Source organism: Garra rufa, chromosome 12 (assembly GCF_049309525.1).
Source record: "Garra rufa chromosome 12, GarRuf1.0, whole genome shotgun sequence".
NCBI lineage: Eukaryota > Metazoa > Chordata > Actinopteri > Cypriniformes > Cyprinidae > Garra > Garra rufa.
Window position 1 is genome coordinate 30207806 of NC_133372.1, and position 19507 is coordinate 30227312.

Sequence of the window (19507 nt, forward strand, 5' to 3'; positions counted from 1 at the left end):
GGGGAAACGAATATAAACGAAAATAAAAATATATACAATAATAATAGGCTAATAATAATAATATTAGTAATAGTAATAATAATGATAATGATAATAATATTAATACAAACATGGACAAAAGACTATCAGTTAATAGAAGGAATGCAGGCCTATTTTACTGTGTGACGATAAATTATTTCCAAATGAAACTACGTGAATAATTCACTCTTCAATGATTTGTCTATTAATTGCAATTTGCAATTGTGTTAAGTGCACTTTTGGGAAACGCACGTGAAACAATAACGAACGTTCGCAAAATGACTCGTAGAAAACGCTCTTAAGCGCTAAGATTAATCGTTATCGGGAAACGCAGTCCAGAATGTTATGTAAAGAGATCAAAATGAAGGTGAAAATAACGAATATAAACGAATAATACGGAAAAAAGAGGATAAGTTAAAGGACAAGACTGTGTGGGATGCATGAAATGTTTCTTGTAGGGCTATTTAATTTGAAGTACATGTATTTATTCATGATACACTTGTGAAATCGCGCACAGACAGCATTGGCATATACAGCATCGCCTATATAATTATTTAATATTGTATTAATTTCTATAACAATTAATATAATAATTTCTTAACTCAAAATAAAATATTAATAAACCTATCTCTGATAATCCTGGGTTACTATGGTCACGTAGGTTTGTTTATGCATTAAACTCGTGTTTATGCCACTGCTGTAAGTTCCTCGAACAATAATTTATTTATGGCATCAATGAAGTCAGACTTTGTAGTTGGTTTTGCTACTTTTCGAATATAATCTATCAGAGCATTCCACACCATTTCAATGGGATTCATGTCGCGGGATTCGGGTCTCAATAATATGTTGATTACAAGGCAACAGACAGCATTCACCTCCACCCCCATTCGGCTATTCATAAACATTTCGCTCTTTATACTGCCGCTGATGGCCTCATTAACTGCTACTTTTAAGATAACTGAAAAAAAAAAGAAAAAAAAAACACTTCCCTCCGGTTTCACAGACCATACTTTATTCTCAAAACATTTAGAATTTATTCTCAAAGCATTAAAATTTTATTCTCGAAATTTTTACTTTATTCTCTAAATATATTTTGACTTTATTCTCATAATTTTGACTTCATTCTCGAAAAACATTTTGTCTTTATTCTCTAAACTTTTTGACTTTATTCCCAAAACTTTCAACTTTATTCTTGAAACATTTAGATTTTAATCTTCAAAATGATCGGAGCTGTTTAAACTGGAGAGGAATAAAAAAACTTGTACTGACTGATCTTTAAACTTTTGTGTCGAAATTGACACGGCTCATGGCTAGTGTTTGCATATTTCTTTCTATTGTGCAACCAGATTAGTGTTATATACTGTGCTGATAGTTCTGATAATTTTTTTTTTATCGGACAATGCAACTTACTACCTTATTAACTTTAAGTTCAAAGTATCCTAAAAAAGCTGGATCTGCCAGCCCAGTGGAGGATGCGTCTGTCCCTCACTTTCAACTTTTTCAACTCCCGTTTACTCCACCAGCATCTAACAGCATTTTCACACCAGTGATACTAAATATTCTTGCAAACTGTCTAAATTGTCTAATTGTCGGGAACTGCCAAAAATTGATGTGGAAGGCTTATCACCTGACAACCCCCATGATTCATGTCACCTTGGCCTCGGTGTAGCTTTTATATGTAAATGATTAGTGGAGCTATACAAATGCAAACCAGGGGAAGGGGGGTGGCTTGAGACCCTCTGATCTAGAGTTGGCTTACCTGTTTCTTTGTCTTACGCCGTGTCCCAACACATAACACTGCGACATGCAATAAAATTATATTTTTCATGTTAAACAGTTTTTTAAACAGATATCATTTAATCCTGATATCTTAGTCCTTAGCACTTGTGATACTTAACAATTGTATTGGTTGTCAGTCATATAATAAAAGCTTTATTGTTTTGAAAAATGAGCCTTCTGTTTATTTTTCTACATTATTTTCTATATTAGGATATAATACTAGGGTAGGCTATAGTACTTGTACATGGACATAAGGCCAAATCTAAATGGTTTCCTTTCCTTTAATTTTCCTTCAAAATAATATTTGATTATGTTAGATTAGATTAGATTAGATTATGTAATATTACAGTATCAAGGTTTATTAATAAAGCACATTTAAAAACAAAGTTGACAATAAATAAAAACAAATCACCCAAATCAGTGCTTATATTATATTATATTATATTATATGGTTGTTTTTAAATGTGCTTTATTAATAAGCATTGATATAATATAATATAATAATATAATATAATATAATATAATATAATACAAAATAATACAATATAATATATAATATAATATAATATAATTAAAATAAAATAGAATAAAATAATATAATACAATACAAAATAATACAATATAATATAATGTAATTAATATAATATAATATAATATAATATAATATAATATAATTAATATAATATAATATAATAAGACCACTTTCCCTGTGTTATTTATGTTTTGTTCTTTTTATTGTTTGTACAGCAATTTGGTCAGCTGTGGTTGTTTTCAAATGTGCTTTATAAATAACCATACATTGATTGAATGTTATATATATTATATATTATGTTTGTTATGTTATGTTATGTTATAAAAACTAATAAAAATATAAAAATATATAATACTTGACAGAACTGTCCTATAGTGCTTGAATGAGAACCATGTTATATCATATTTAATATAAGAAACTAATGGAGACATTGTGAAATGTAAATCTGAATCATTTGCTACATGCAAATAAATTAAGCAGGAGCAAGGAAATAGGAAGTAAGCAATGACAACTGGTTAATGTTTTTTTTCAGCCTGTATATGTAGTAAATTGAGTAAAAGAAGAAGCTCACCAGTGCACTTAATATAGAGCACTGTAACAAAAATTCCCTTTAGAGAACTTATAATTTAATCACATCTATTTTATTCTTTTTTTGTTGTTGTTGCTTACTTTGAAACTCAAGTGTTGCATATTTCTAATCACAGAGAATAATTGTTTATATATTTTCCATGTTTTAGAAAATGTGACTTGTGCCCACTGCCCACACAACCCATTATATTCTGAACATAATATGTGTAATTTGCCATTTAGCAGGCGCTTTTAATTCAAGGTGAATTTTTGCTTAATTGCAGAAACCCCCTTGAGCTATTTGAGCTTGGATGCCTTGATCAAGAGAACATTGACAAAAAATGCAGTATAACCGTCTCATTACCTTTGTAGTTCCTCGGTCACCCCTACTCGGGTTTGAACTTATAACCTTTGCATTAGCCCAGATATTTAACCACTGGAGTACCGCTGCCATAAAGCACTGTTCATCATATGCTATCATCACTTGTTATCATATAACTGTCACTGACTGCAGTTTCATTTTATGGGACATATACAATCCCTCTGTCATCTCTGATGGAAAAAACAAGTGAGATGAGTGATGATGAGGAGGAGGACAGAATCAGCTATACTGAATATGTGCCAAAAGAGTTATATGGGGGAGAAAAAAGAACATAAGAAAATGATGCATCTTCTGACTGAGCCAGAGCCACAGATGGAGATGCTGACAAGTATGAAATAAAGTTTAGCGTGAGAATAAATCATAACATGAAGCAGTGACAAATAACAAACTAGATTAAAAATACAATTGTCAAGGTTTTATAATGCAAGTAAAAAAAAGAAAACACTACATATTGTGTGGAGCCACATTAACATTTTGATCATTTTATTTACTACATTCAGGACAATGAAGATAGTTACCAGTCAAACTATGCTGAAAATCAAAAACATTAAATACTCTACACACACCTTGGCAAAAGAACAAGTATTTTTTTTTTTGTTTGCTTGCCAGATTGCTGTATTTGCCTCAGTTTAATCGGCATGTGAATCAGTAATGTTTCCGATTACAATGAGACATTGTTTTCATTAAAATAGGCTATACTGTTTTTTTCATTTCTTCTGATGTTCCTTCATGTTTATATCGTGCTATGAATTTATAAATTGTATTTAGTGATAAAACTGACAGAATTTGAAAGCTGAGGTGTGTTATATTAAATACAACAAAGCATTATGATTACTGGGTAGCTGGCGCACTACAAATAATAAATGGAAGATGTTAAATATTATTTCCAATCATTTAGTGTATTATACCATAAAAAAAATCAGCTTGTGGATAGTCACTTATATACCTCAGAAAAGACAACAGTATAATTGGTTAATGAGGTGGAGTACACTTTAACCTTTAGAACATTTTATTGTTGTTTTTAATTAAATACATGCGAGGGTTGAAAGTTTGGGCACCACGGACGTTTTTGCAGAGTAGGTGGTGGAATTTTCGCAATTTTAAATTTAAAGTACCAAAAGCACAAAGCTTATTGCTATTATTGAGTGGCTGGCGTACTACAAATAGCCTAATGCAGTGGTTCTCAATCCTGGTCCTGGGGGACCCCTGCTCTACACATTTTGCATGTCTCCCTTATTTAACACACCTGATTGAGATCATCAGCTCATTAGGAGAGAGATCCATGAACTGAACTAACAAGCTGATGATCTCAATCAGGTGTGTTAAATAAGGGAGACATGCAAAATGTGCAGAGCAGGGGTCCCCCAGGACCAGGATTGAGAACCACTAATGAATGCAATCGAAGACTTGAAGTTTTATTATTTCCAAGCATACTGTCCTTGCGAGCATAACACATGGTGTGATTTTTGCTAATAATCCCACATATATTTAAATAAATTCTTCTCCCAGTGCTCCCAATCAAGGCAATTTGCATGCACAGGATATACTCTCAAAATATAACTTTCATTGCTACGTTTTAATTTTCATATTTTGGCTTTATTCTCAAAACATTTAGAATTTATTCTCAAAGCATTAAAATTTTATTCTCGAAATTTTGACTTTATTCTCTAAATATTTTGACTTTATTCTCATAATTTTGACTTCATTCTCGAAAAACATTTTGTCTTTATTCTCTAAACTTTTTGACTTTATTCCCAAAACTTTCAACCTTATTCTTGAAACATTTAGATTTTATTCTTCTAATTTTGATTTTATCTAAATATTTTGACTTTATTTTCTTAATTTTAACTTTGTTCTTGAAATATTACGAATTTATTCTTGTAATTTCTACTTTATTCTTTATTCTCGAAACATTTCATCTTCATTCTTGAAACATTTCGACTTTATTCTCAAAATATTTAGACTTTATTCTCGAAACATTTAGACTTTATTCTCAAAACATTTCGACATTATTCTCAAAAAATTTAGATTTTCTTGTAATTTCGACTTTATTATTTAAATATTTTGACTTTATTCTCGAAATTTTGACTTTATTCTCGAAACATTTCGACTTTATTCTTGAAACATTTCAACTTTATTCTTGAAACATTTTTATTTTATTCTTGTAATTGTGACTTTATCCTCTAAATATTTTGATATTTCGACTTTATTCTCGTAATTTTTTTTACTTTATTCTCAAAACATTTCGACTTTATTCTCGTAATTTTTTTTACTTTATTCTCAAAATATTTCGACTTCATTCTCGTAATTTCGACTTAATTCTCGAAACATTACGACTTCATTCTTAAAACATTTCGACTTTATTCTCGTAATTATTTCGACTTTATTCTCAAAATATTTCGACTTCATTCTCGTAATTTCGACTTTATTCTCGAAACATTTCGACTTCATTCGCAAAACATTTCGACTTTATTCTCGTAATTATTTCGACTTTATTCTCAAAATATTTAGACTTCATTCTCGTAATTTCGACTTAATTCTCGAAACATTACGACTTCATTCTTAAAACATTTCGACTTTATTCTCGTAATTATTTCGACTTTATTCTCAAAATATTTAGACTTCATTCTCGTAATTTCGACTTTATTCTCGAAACATTTCGACTTTATTCGCAAAACATTTACACTTTATTTGTGTAATTATTTCAACTTTATTCTCAAAATATTTTGACTTTTTTTCTCGTAATCATTTTGACTTCATTCCCGAAACATTTTGACTTTATTCTTGAAACATTTCAACATTCATTCTTTAAATATTACGACTTTAATCACTTTAGATTTTCTTCCTTTTTTTACGTGGCACTTCTACTACAAATTCTATTACTAATAACAATATAAAACACATTAAGGATGATTGAGCTGCTGGGTTCATGAATGTTAATCATGTTGTCTACATTTGCTTGAACTGATTTGCTGAAATCAGAACAGGGACGATACGTCAAATACAGGTATGCTGTGCATCCATTGAGATGAATTTAAAAAAAAATTGTTTGATCGAGAGTGAAACTGAAGCACTCAGAGTGTTCAGCGAGTGAAAATATATATAAACGTATAGCTACTTAGCCTCCAACTCACACATTGATGAGTAAAATCGAAGAATTTATTTGCTAATAGCTAAAGTTAGACACCGTTTAGTTGCATATGCAAGTGATTTACTCGTGTTGTAGAGGGTTGACTCACTTGAGTTTTTCATATAGTGAATACGACTGGCCTTGAAAAGCAAACAAATGGGTTCCTTTGAGATGACAAAGACAAAACACACTGTATCTATGGTAATCATATAGATTAGTCTCAAAACATTTCTAAAACATACAAAGATAATGTCTTTTTTTTATTTGAAGGTTTCTGTGGACACACAGTAGCTTACAGTATTTGCTATGTTTCTGTTCTGTGAGGATTTTATTGATCCTTTGTGAAATGGATATTTAAATGGTGAAGTCAAAAGGATCACTGTTTTAGTCTTATAAAACCACTGTTTTTGTTCTTTTTCTTCTCATATTAAAAACGGGATAGCTGTGACCCTAAGAATGTAACCGGAGAGTGTTATTCCCTCTGTTCAATTCATTTGTGTTTGTGTTTGAGGGTCTTTCTGTGTTACCGTCCTTGAATCAGATCACTTTTCAATTGTTAGATGGCAACAAAAACACACTGTAACCGATTTTTGTAATTTGAACAGTATTTTACTGTAATATCTACAGTAAGATACTGTAAAATGTATATACAGTATTTTACTGTAAACTGCAAAGGATTGTGGGAAAATATATGATCACTACTGTAATTCTCCACTACTGTAAATCCGTTTACAGTAGTGAACTTGCCCGCGAAAAATTGACCAATGGCAAGGGAGATTTTTTTTTCTCCTGTTGAGAGGAAGTGGCGGTAAAAAGGACAAAAGAGAAATGTTGCATCAATAACTCGACAAAAAGGTTAGTATATTATTTCTGTTTTATGAAAAACTGAACAATTTTAATTTGTTTTCACTTGTTAACAGCAAACTAACAATATTCATCGTGTTTTTCCTGTCGGTAGCCTTTTTTTTCTGACTGACGGCCGGGGCGCCGCCATAACGGTGAAAACATGGTGAGTAAATTAAGGTGACCTATATTAGTCGAAATAAACTTTATTTAAACTGAGAAACACGTTTGTATATTGTGCTGCCCTTTAATGCAAGTTAGTTCGTCTGACGAGCCCTTACTCAAGCTTAACAGCAAACTGAGGTGAAATACTGAGGTAAAGTGCGTTAAGCAACACCACTGTTTCTGTGGAGATTTTAAACTGTATTTTCAAGCCCTTCTTTTGCTTGTCATTTTCAAGTTTCTGGTCTGGATGTCGTCTGTAACGTCGGAGCGCGGAGGTGTAACGTTATTTTGGATCTTCTTCTGTGAATGACTGCCATAGTATCGACGATAATGAACTGGTAAGCTAATAATGTCAGTAAGCCGAAGTTGACAAGCTTAACGTTAGTCACAGAGCAGCATAATATCTTTTAAACGCTGCCTCTTTATAGCTGGCAAGGTAATTCTCTTCAAATGATGTTTAAGTAAGAAATGTGTGTATGAATGTCGTATGTAACTTTATAGACGGTCCCTTCAGTGACAGACGTGACATAAACAGCGCGCTAACATGAAACACTGAGGTAAAACTGAACACCGCGGTTAACTGCATCTTTTGTGTTTTATTTTCAAGTTTGTGGTCTCGTGGTCATGTCGTCTGCATCAGAGGTGTATTAGAGTCTTTTCTGGTGATTGCCGTCGTCGCGGTGCAAACAACAGGTGAGCTTCCCCTTTCATCAATTTAACTAAGTTAATGTTAACGTTACTAAATTAGCCAAATTAGCCACAGGCTGCTGTTCTCCACTGACTTGCAGAACAGGTTAACCTTTTAAAGAGAGTAACGGGCTAGCAATATATTAATATAACAAGTTTTGCTAATAAATATTATAAATGTTTATTTTATTAAAAATGTAGATTTTATTACTGTACAGTAGTTGTCTTTTCTGATCATAAACTATAGTAACACTAAAAGGGTGTTGTGACACTGTCTGTTACAGGAGATTTCTCCAAGCACTAACTGGATGCTGACCATCAGGGGCAGAATCATCATACAGCCAGCTGTCCATTTTACAGACATGCAGAATCAGGTAACCCAAAACATTTTTGTTTTACATTGCATTTACATTCATGCATTTTTCAGATGCTTTTATCCTAAGCAAGTTATATTGTATTTAAAGTACACATTTGAAAGGTATTTATTTCCGGGGAATGTTTTTTATTACCATGTCTTGTCACATCAAGATTGAGTTTGCATGCACATTAAAATTATTTCTATTAAACCAGCATTTAAACAGCAAAATGCAGCTGCTTCAGGTATCTTTAACTTACTGTAACCTTTAAATTCATAATAGCAATCTTACCGTCTGTCAATTTAGATTATTGTTACTGTAAAGCAACAATTAGAGATTTTTAATCATAGTAGGCTTATTATATGCACAGACTTTCTAGGAAACACACGTTTAGAATGTTTATATGAACAGATTGGTTAGCATTTAGCATGGTCTGTGGCAGACTTTTGAGTGTCAGGGCAACAAAATTCAATAAACAAGAATGTAATATTAAGTGATTTAAATCATGAAGAAAGTATTGTCTTTTTGCTCCATTTAGTAAAAACGGTTCTTAACAAAGCCATGTTGTGCATCTCTGCACACAGCAGTGTTTCATTACTGAATGAATTTACCTTTTTTAAACACCTAGAATCAGTGACTTACTGACCCATTCATAAAATTCTTTATAAAAAATTTCAAGAAAAAGTTTCTTCAGTTTTTTTTCTTACTACTGCGTTCGTATGTAGTATATCATTTTTTTTTTAAATGCATACAGCACCAAGTTTGACAGTTGAGGCAAATTCTTTAAACACTGTTTTTCTTGTGCTTGCAGGTTTGTTCAGACAGTCAACCTTTGTGGCAGCAAATGCATTGACAGTCACAGATCAGATGGACTTCTGGAAAGAGGGTGCAAACAACAAGCATCAGCCTGAATCCCATTCTGCCGTTTCTCATCAGAGAGCTTGTCAACTTTGACTCAAAACTACTAAAATTTAACACAACACAAACACATTTTTACTGTATGATTTTATTTTATTTACACTACCAGACAAAGCTTTTGAACAGTAAGATTTTAAATGTTTTTAAAGAAGGTCTCTTCTGCTCACTAAGCCTGCATTCATTTGATCCAAAGTACAGCAAACACAGTACACTTTTGAACCATTTTTATTATTTAAAATAACTGTTTTCTTTTTGAATATATTTTAAAATGTAATTTATTGCTGTGATCAAACCTTAATTTTTAGCATCATTACTGCAGTCACATGATCCTTCAGAAATCATTCTAATAATTTGATTTTCTGCTCAAAAACTATTATTATGATGTTGCTGAAATTATTATAATGCTAAAATACTTTTTTTTTTTTTCAGGTTTCTTTGATGAATAGAAAGTTCAGATAAACAGCATTTATCTGAAACAGAAATAGTTTGTAACATTATGAATGTCTTTATTATCACTTTTGATCAATTTAAATCATCCTTGCTAAATAATATCTTTCTATTCATCAAAGAATCCTGAAAAATCTAAAAATTAAATAATGTTTATCAGCATACTAGAATGATTTCTGAAGGATCATGTGATACTGAAGACGAGTAATGATGCTGAAAATTCAGCTTTGATCAAAGGAATAAATTAAATTTGGATCAAATTAATGCAGGCTTGGTAAGCAGAAGAGAATTCTTTAAAAAAATCTTAGTGTTCAAAAACTTATGACTGGTAGTGTACTTACTTATTTTTGCTTTTCAGTATGTGTATGTTTGCCATGATACAAAGTCTCTGTACTTTTAAAAAGAAAATGTTCAACAATTAAAAAGAATATTATCAGAACTAATGCTTATGAGTTATTGTGATTTTTATGGGGTTGGGGTGGTAAAAATCTTGAATTACAGTGCTGTAGGTTAATTGGATTGTTTTTACAGGTAAAAAATGTTTAAAATAAATGAAAATAAACTCTATAGTACTGATACTGTAATTGAAAATACAGTAAAAATACTGTAATTGAAGATACAGTAAAAACACTGTAAATTAAATTACAGTAAAAATAATGTAAATGAAATTACAGTAAAAATACTGTAAATGAAATTACAGTAAAAACCTTTTAGTACTGTAAATGCACTTACAGTATTAATACTGTAAACATTTTTACAGTAACTTACTGGCATCCAGCTGCCAGTAAGTTACTGTAAAATTTACAGCAAACTTTTTACAGTGCATCTAAAGCATTTAATATTGTTTATATATTGATAAATGACTCTTCTAGTCTCTTGAAAGACCTTAATCCACCAAAACAATTATAAAGACAAAAGCTGTGCGCTGGGAAAAGGTAGCATTGAGCAAATGAGTAACCGTTTCGAAAAAAAAGAGAGAAACGGCAAGGGCAAAGTGAGTTAGTTTTTGTCTCTTTGGCTGTGTTCACATGCCATGTGTGGTTATTGGAAAAGAAAAGCTCAGGGAATCTAATTTAGATGTATTTTGACATTATTGGGCAACCGAAAGTTGATGCGTGTTGCTTTAGCTTTTTTTCTTGCAAATGTTGGCAAAATGCAGTAGTGCTGTTGTACATCCTGATTCCTGACACAGGTCTCTGCTTGGGGCAGCCTTCACATATATAAAACGTTTGCAAGCATATGAGTCTTGGCAGGGAGTTACTATAGCAACTCTCTGGCCAGATGTTCCAAAGATAACTGTAAAAGCACCTAGCTGTGTGGATGTGTAAGACCACTGAATTCAGCCAAGCAAGTGTGAAGGTATCCATGAGACGTCTGATTGTTATTGATGATTTTTTTTTGTAGTCAATGTTTTTATTGTGAATTGATTTATTTCTCTTTTAGAATTCCTTGATGAATTGATCCCTAGAAGGAAATCATGTGTGTATTGTAAAACATCACAATTTAAAATACATTTCTATGGTAGTGTGTATTTTTTTCTTGTGATGGAAAAGCCGACTTTTCAGCAGTCATTAAGTCTCCAGTGTCACATGAACCTTTAGAAATAATTGTAATATGCTGATTTTCTGCTCACAATTTTTTATCATCACAGTTGAAAACTGTTGTGCTGCTTGTGTTATGGAAGGTGTGATATATTCTTTTTTTTTAACAGAAATGTGTGATTTCTATTCTATAGAGATGTGTTTCCTTGATGAACAGAAAGCTCAAAAGATAATACAATGGCCGGAACTTAGTAATATATGGAAAGCCCTTTCTGTCACTGAATTAAAAATAATTGCGAATTTTTAATCTCACAAATTTGCGTTTTTTTGCCATTGCAAGTTTAGATCTCACAATTCTGACTTTTTTTTTTTTAATTGTGAGACATGAGCGCGCAATTCTGAGAAATAAAGTAAAGATTGCATTATATAAACTTGCAACTGCGAGATATAAACTCACAATTCTGCCTTTCTTTGCTGAATTGCGAGTTTATCTCAATTTTTTTTCCTCAGAATTGCAAGTTTATGTCTCGAAAAAGTGACTTTTTTTTCCACAATGGCTGGAAATTAGTAATATATGGAAGCCCAATTCTGTCACTGAATTAAAACATTTTTAAAAAGTAATTGCAAATTTAATCTCACAATTTAGCCTTTTTTTTTGCAATTGCGAGTTTAGATCTTGCAATTCCGACTTTTTTTTTCTTAGAAATGTGAGACATATAATCGCAATTCTGAGAAATAAAGTAAAAACTGCATTATATAAACTTGCAGTTGCAAGATATGAAGTCAGAATTGCGAGATATAAACTCACAATTCTGCCTTTCTTATCTGAATTGCGAGTTTATCTCAAAATTGTGATTTTTTTTTTTTCAGAATTGCAAGTTTATGTCTCGAAAAAGTGACACTTTTTCCACAATGGCTGGAAATTAGTAATATATGGAAGCCCAATTTTGTCGCTGAATTAAAACATTTTTAAAAAGTAATTTCAAATTTAATCTCACAATTTAGCCTTTTTTTGCAATTGCGAGTTTAGATCTTGCAATTCCGAATTTTTTTTCTTAGAAATGTGAGACATATAATCGCAGTTCTGAGAAATAAAGTAAAAACTGCATTATATAAACTTGCAGTTGCGACATATGAAGTCAGAATTGCGAGATATAAACTCACAATTCTGCCTTTCTTATCTGAATTGCGAGTTTATCTCAAAATTGTGATATTTTTTTTCTCAGAATTGCAAGTTTATGTTTCAAAACACTGACTTTTTTTCACAATGGCTGGAGTAATATATGGAAGCCCAGTTCTGTCACTGAAATAAAACATTTTTAAAAAGTAATTGCGAATATTAATCTCACAATTTTGCCTTTTTTTTTTTTTTTTTTTTTTTTTTTGCAATTGCGAGTTTAGATCTCATAATTCTGACTTTTTTTCTTAGAATTGTGAGACATAAGATAGCAATTCTAAGTAAAACGTAAAAATTGCATTATATAAACTTTAAATTGCGAGTTTATCTCAAGATTTTTTTCCCCCTCAGCATTGCAATTTTGTCTCGAAATAGTGACTTTTTTTCACAATGGCTGGGACTTAGTAATATATGGAAGCCTGTTTCTGCCACTGAATAAAACAATTATTAAAAAGTAAATGTGACTTCTTATCTCACAATTCTGCCTTTTTTTCCTCACAATTGTGAGTTTAGATCTCGCAATTCTGCCTTTTTTCTCAGAATTGTAAGATATAAACTCGCAATCCTGAGAAAAAAATGCAGGATTGCAAGATCTAAAATCACAATTGTGAGGAAAAAAGTCAGAAGTCAGAATTGTGAGTTCATATCTTGCAGTTCTGACTTTATAACTCACAATTGTGAGTTTATTTCATGCAATTGTGAGATAAAAAGTTGCAATAACCTTTATTTTTTTTTATTCAGTGGTGGCAATGGGCTTCCATAGTAATATGATATGCTAGATACATAAACATTTTTATTATTATTTCTTTTACATTTAAAATATATTTTACTTATTTTTTATATTTTATGTTTTTTTTTTAAAAATTGCGTGATACAAACTCACAATTCTGACTTTTTTTTTTTTGGAATTGTGATTTAAACTCACAATTATGAGAATTGAAGTAATAATTGTATGATATAAACTCGCAATTGTGAGTTATAAAGTCAGAATTCCGAGACATAAACTTGCAATTCTGAGAAATAAAGTTGCAGTTCTGAGAACATATTAGTTTTTTTTTCCCTCAAAAAAATTGGACTTTAGAACTCGCAATTGCGAGTTTGTCACAATTCAGAGAAAAAAGTCAGAAAAAGCAAAAAAAAAAAAGGTCAGAATTTCGAGATAAAAACTTGCAATTGTGAGAAAAAGAGTCAGAATTGTGATATAAAAATTGCAATAACCTTTTTTCTTTTTTTATTCAGTGGTGGCATTGGGCTTATATAGTAATATGATATGATAGATACATAAAAAATGTTGTTGCAAATGTTTTTTTTAATTATTATTATTTATTTTATTTCTTTAAATAACAATTTGGCCAGTAGCATCATGGAATACAGTGCAAATAGCACCATACAGTTTATTATGAATATCTGTGGAAATTAACTTATTACATAAAAACCCCTCTACATTCTAAAAAAACAAAAAAAACATGCTGGGCTAAAAACAACCCAGCACTGGGTGAAATATGGACAAACCCAGCGTTCGGGTTGTTTTGACAGAGCGGCTGGATTCAATGTTTAACTAGTTTTATTTAAATAAACTATTATTTATAAATTATTATGCGGCTGGCTTAAAATGAACCCAAAATAGATTGTGTCTGAGTGCGTAATGAAAAACATAATTAATATTGTGTTAATTTATTGAACATATTAAAGAATGTTAATTGTCAATCTATATTACTTAATAATATAGTAATTAAAGTAAATGTAAAGTAAATTTAGCAATAGTTGAGTTTAATAAAACAACCCAGAAGGCTGGGTTAAACATTTTCAAAACAACCCAATCACTGGGTTTGTTCATATTTCCATTTTTTGTTTAACCCAGCATTTTTTAGAGTGAGATATACTTGTGTGCATCACAGTTTGATGTTCTGTAAAGAAAATGATTAAACAATTAGGGTTAATGTTAATATTTCTATTTCTTATTTTCAAAACTTTTTAATATTAAAAAGTTTTGGATTTATAAGACAAGCTATGTTATTTAAGTCACCCACTTGCTTAAAACTACCGCAGATGGCTCTAAACTATGAGTTGAAATTGGCAGTAACATAAAAGCATTTCTCATCCCTGTTGCCAAAATAACGAATAGAACATCCTTTTTACTACTTTCAAAGATGGCCGTAACTGTGAACTCATGGATTTACTTGCCAAACTAAGCAGATCTGAACTCACCCACCACTAAATCTACTAAGCTGATCCACTAGGCAGATCTGGAATGAAGATACACAAGGAGCCGAAGGCTTTATCCTGTACTACACCTTAATTCCTGTCGACTCCATGTCGTCTTTCAGCTTCTAGAAGCAAGGTGTACCTGATCTATTGCATCAAATAACGTCTTAGAGGCTGACCTTTTCACAATATAGTTCACCCTCCTCTGATACCAAAAGATGTTTTCCTAAAATGCTTAAAAGAAGGCACTTTTGCAGCATCAGAGGCACAGAGTGCACCCAGGACGGCTTGTGATCTGGACTCAGTGTCCTGAACGAGGGAAGAAATATCCAGGGACAGTTTGAGTGCAGTAGCATTTCTGAGTGCCTATCAGAAGGACCTCAAAGAAAATAAATAAATTAAACTGCTCCTAGTGGAGCATTTTACTTTTCACAGCAGAGGCTTGAGCTCGAACTATTGATTGCGCTGCAGTTAGTGCCTGTTAATGTCATTCTGATGACAATATTAGGTGTTTTTTTGAGCCGTTGTGAGATCTTTTTTATTTTCTTAGAGAAAAAATATGCAAAGATTTCATTCATGTATGATGTATTGGTTTAAATATTTGATTTTACCATCATCATACAAACATGAAATAAAAAAGCTAGATTTTTTTTAGTCACATAATATCAAAACAATACATGTATATTAATATTTACTGTATTTACTATGAAACAGACCATGTAACAATACAGAGAAGCTGTATGATTCTAATACCTAATTGCCATGAACCAACATCTGTTTATCAGGAGTAGAAAATCTGTAGTTGGATGTCAAAAACTTGACAGGGCTTGAAAGAGCATCTGTCTTGTTGCAGTTATTCAGTCAGATATTAAAAATAATGAAATGACTATAAGAACAAGCAATGAATCTATTATTTATGAACAATTATACATTAATTTAACTATATATTTTTAATTTAACTTAATTATACTTCATCTCAAAGCTGAACATCTGGCTAACAATTAAGTAATGCGTCTTGCTGTTCATTAGTCCTGACCTGACATGCTGTAGTAGTTTTCCGTGTCGGATATGTGCTTGTAAGTAATAAAAGTGGAAATTATTATTGTTACGAATATTGTTTTAATAAAATTACATAAGTTGTCATTTCTAATGTATTGCTATATGTTTTAGTCAATTTGCTGTTTGAGAAATAAAGAGGTTTAGGCCAGCTGGTTTGGGTCTTGTTTATGACCCAGATTTGTTTTTTATGGCCATACAGACCTCTATTATGACATGACTTTATTGCCATGAAAATGGAATGGTTATCCCAAATTAAGAGGAAAAATCTGATGTAAACAATCACTGTGATGGTCAATCCCTTTCAGAAAGACCACATGAATTTAACATGTTTTCCACGTGATCACGTGTCCACAAATGTTTCCACATGTGATCACGTGTCCACATATTTTCCACATGTGATTACGTGTCCGCATATTTTCCACATATTTTCCACGTGATTATATGTGTTCACATATTTTCCATATGTGATCATGTCCACAAATTTTTCACGTGATCACATGTCCATATATTTTCCACATGTGATTACATGTGTCCACATATTTTCTACATGTGATCGTGTCCACATATTTTGCACATGTGATCGTGTCCGCATATTTTCCACATGTGATCGTGTCCGCATATTTTCCACATGTGATCGTGTCCACAAATTTTCCACATGTGATCACTTGCCCACAAATTGTCCACGTGATCACGTCCACATATTTGCCACATGTGATTTCGTGTCCACATATTTTCCATGTGATTACATGTGTCCACATATTTTCCATATGTGATCGTGTCCACAAATTTTTCACGTGATCACGTGTCCATATATTTTACACATGTGATTACGTGTCCACATATTTTCTACATGTGATTGTGTCCACATATTTTCCACGTGATCGTGTCCACATATTTTCCACATGTGATCGTGTCCACAAATTTTTCACGTGATCACGTGTCCATATATTTTACACATGTGATTACATGTGTCCACATATTTTCCATATGTGATCGTGTCCACATATTTTCCACATGTGATCACTTGTCCACAAATTTTCCACATGTGATCACGCGTCTACAAATTTTCCACGTGATCACGTGTCCACATATTTTCCATGTGCCCACATATTTTCCACATGTGATCATGTCCACATATTTTCCACATGTGATCACTTGTCCACAAATTTTCCACATGTGATCACTTGTCCACATATTTTCCACATGTGATGGTGTCCACATATTTTCCACGTGATCGTGTCCACAAATTTTCCACATGTGATTACGTGTCCACATATTTTCCACGTGTTTACGTGTCCACATTTTTTCCACGTGATTACGTGTTCCACATATTTTTCACATGTGATTACATGTGTCCACATATTTTGCACATGTGATTACATGTGTCCACAAATTTTCCACATGTGACCACATGTCCACAAATTTTCCACATGTGATCACGTGTCCACATATTTTCCACATGTGATCACGTGTCCACAAATTTTCCACATCACATGGGTTTCACATAGAAAAATACCATGTGTTTCACATTGGAATATACATGTTTCACATGTGATCTTGTGTGTTTAACATGTGATCACATGGGTTTCACATGGGAATTCACACGGGATTCACATAAAAATGTTCCAAAAGCACAAATTTCCCATTTGAAAGCACTTGTCACATGTGATTTTCACATGTGAAATTTCACATTTGTAGAATCACATGTACAAAGCACACGTTTCCCATGTGAAAGCACGTCACATGCGATTTTTCAAATGTGAATTTTCACATTTCCAGAATTACATGTGATTTTCAAGTTTTCACATGTAAAATTTCACATTTGCAGAATCACATGTGCAAAGCACACGTGTCACGTGATTTTTTTCTAATATGAAATTTCACATGTGCAGAATCACATGTATATGTATTTTGCACATGTGAAATTCATGTGTTTTTTCTATTTCGTAAGCTTATAATGGGTAAATCCTTCAAATGAGTAAAGCGTAATACTGATATGTCCTAATTGAGGTAGAGAACTAAAGGACTGGTAGTAGTTCCCTAAATTGGAATTATGGACTGCCAGGTTCCTCGGCCTTGGATTGTTTTGTCTCTGCTTTATGTGGCACAGCAGTTTGAAGACCTCTTGAAATCAAAATGAGAGTTTTGTGGCTTTTAGTCCTTGTGTGTTAACTTCTTAGACATCTATATGCTACACTCTGAAAAATGATAGGTTAAAACAACCCTTTCTGGGTTATTCGGCAACCCAGTGCTGAGTGAATATTGGACAGAACACATGCTGTGTTATTTTGACCCAACTTGTTAGGTTTTATATAAACCCATTTGCTGAGTTGTTTTTTGACATGGGTCAGTCAACCAACTAAAAGTTTTTCATTTTAAATAAAAAAAATGCACTCTAAAATCGGTTTTATATAAACAAGAACAGTTCATAAACAATATATATTTTTTTCAATGGCAAGTCAGTCTTGTACAATCAGAAAATACTCAAAAACATTCAGTAAACCTTTTAGGACGTCACCGGAGCAGCCAATGGGAATCTGTGGGAAGAAAGCTGTTCCGGAAGCTGTTCCAGCTCACAAATGACAATCTTATATATTCATGATTGAAAAGTTACATCAAAAACAACTTTACCTCATGCCATCTCATCTATCCAATGCTATCTCACGGCCAATTTTTACAGCTAATTCTTGTACCTCTCTCGTACGATTTTGTGCATTTTTTTGTGTGGGGTAGGTTTAGGGGTGGTCATTCGTATGAATGTTTATGAATTTGCCACCTCGTAAAATACGTACAAATTGCAGTGAGATCTGGTTGATCTGTCAGACATTTGTGACCCTGGACCACAAATCCAGTTATAAGGGTAAATTTTTTGAAACTGAGATTAATACATCATCTGAAAGCTAAATAAATAAGCATTGATTTGTTGAGGTTTGTTAGGATAGGACAATATTTATTCGAGATACAACTATTTGAAAATCTGGAATCTAAAGGTGCAAAAAAATCTAAATACTGAGAAAATCACCTCTAAAGTTGTCCAAAGGAAGTTCTTAGCAATGCATATTACTAATAAAAAAAAATGAGTTTTGATATGTTTATGGTATAGAAATCTACAAAATATCTTCATGGAACATGATCTTAATATCGTAATGATTTTTGGCATCAAAGAAAATGTGATCATTTTGACTCATACAATGTTTTGTTGGCTATTGCTTCAATATACATGTGCTACTTAAGACTAGTTTTGTGGTCCAGGGCCACATTTAAGTTTCAACTCGTCAAACGCACAGCATGATCACAGCTACGTTGCTAGTGCAGTGGATCAATAGCGATTCTATTGTAGTCTGTGAAGCACACATAAACTTTGTTACACGATAGAAAGTGATGTTGCATCGTGTTTCAGATTTGGTTGCAGATTCCTTTGTCAAAAGAGATGAAACTTCCATGGTGACACCGGTCACCAGTCGCTCTGAGTGGGGATCCAGTGTTTGGTTTCTTTCCAAACAGATGTTAGCTGTGATGTACACAAAAAAAAAAAAAAAAAAAAAAAAGGAAAAAAATGTGAGACTACAGACATTATCCTATTTGTACAGTAATAATTTGATAGGAATACAATGGAATCCCTTAAATTCATTCAGGAAGTTTCCCCTCAGGAAGGAGCACAGAATGACCGTTGACAAAAATCCAGTTTAGCACAGGTTACC

General features: G+C 32.2%; 1 long non-coding RNA gene across 1 annotated transcript; it reads left to right on the forward strand.

Moving 5' to 3' along the window:
* Positions 1-8057: 8057 nt before the first annotated feature.
* Positions 8058-9782, forward strand: LOC141346281 (uncharacterized). The gene is made up of 3 exons (XR_012357183.1): positions 8058-8109; positions 8388-8477; positions 9271-9782. It is a non-coding gene; the product is annotated as an uncharacterized lncRNA (long non-coding RNA).
* Positions 9783-19507: the final 9725 nt, after the last annotated feature.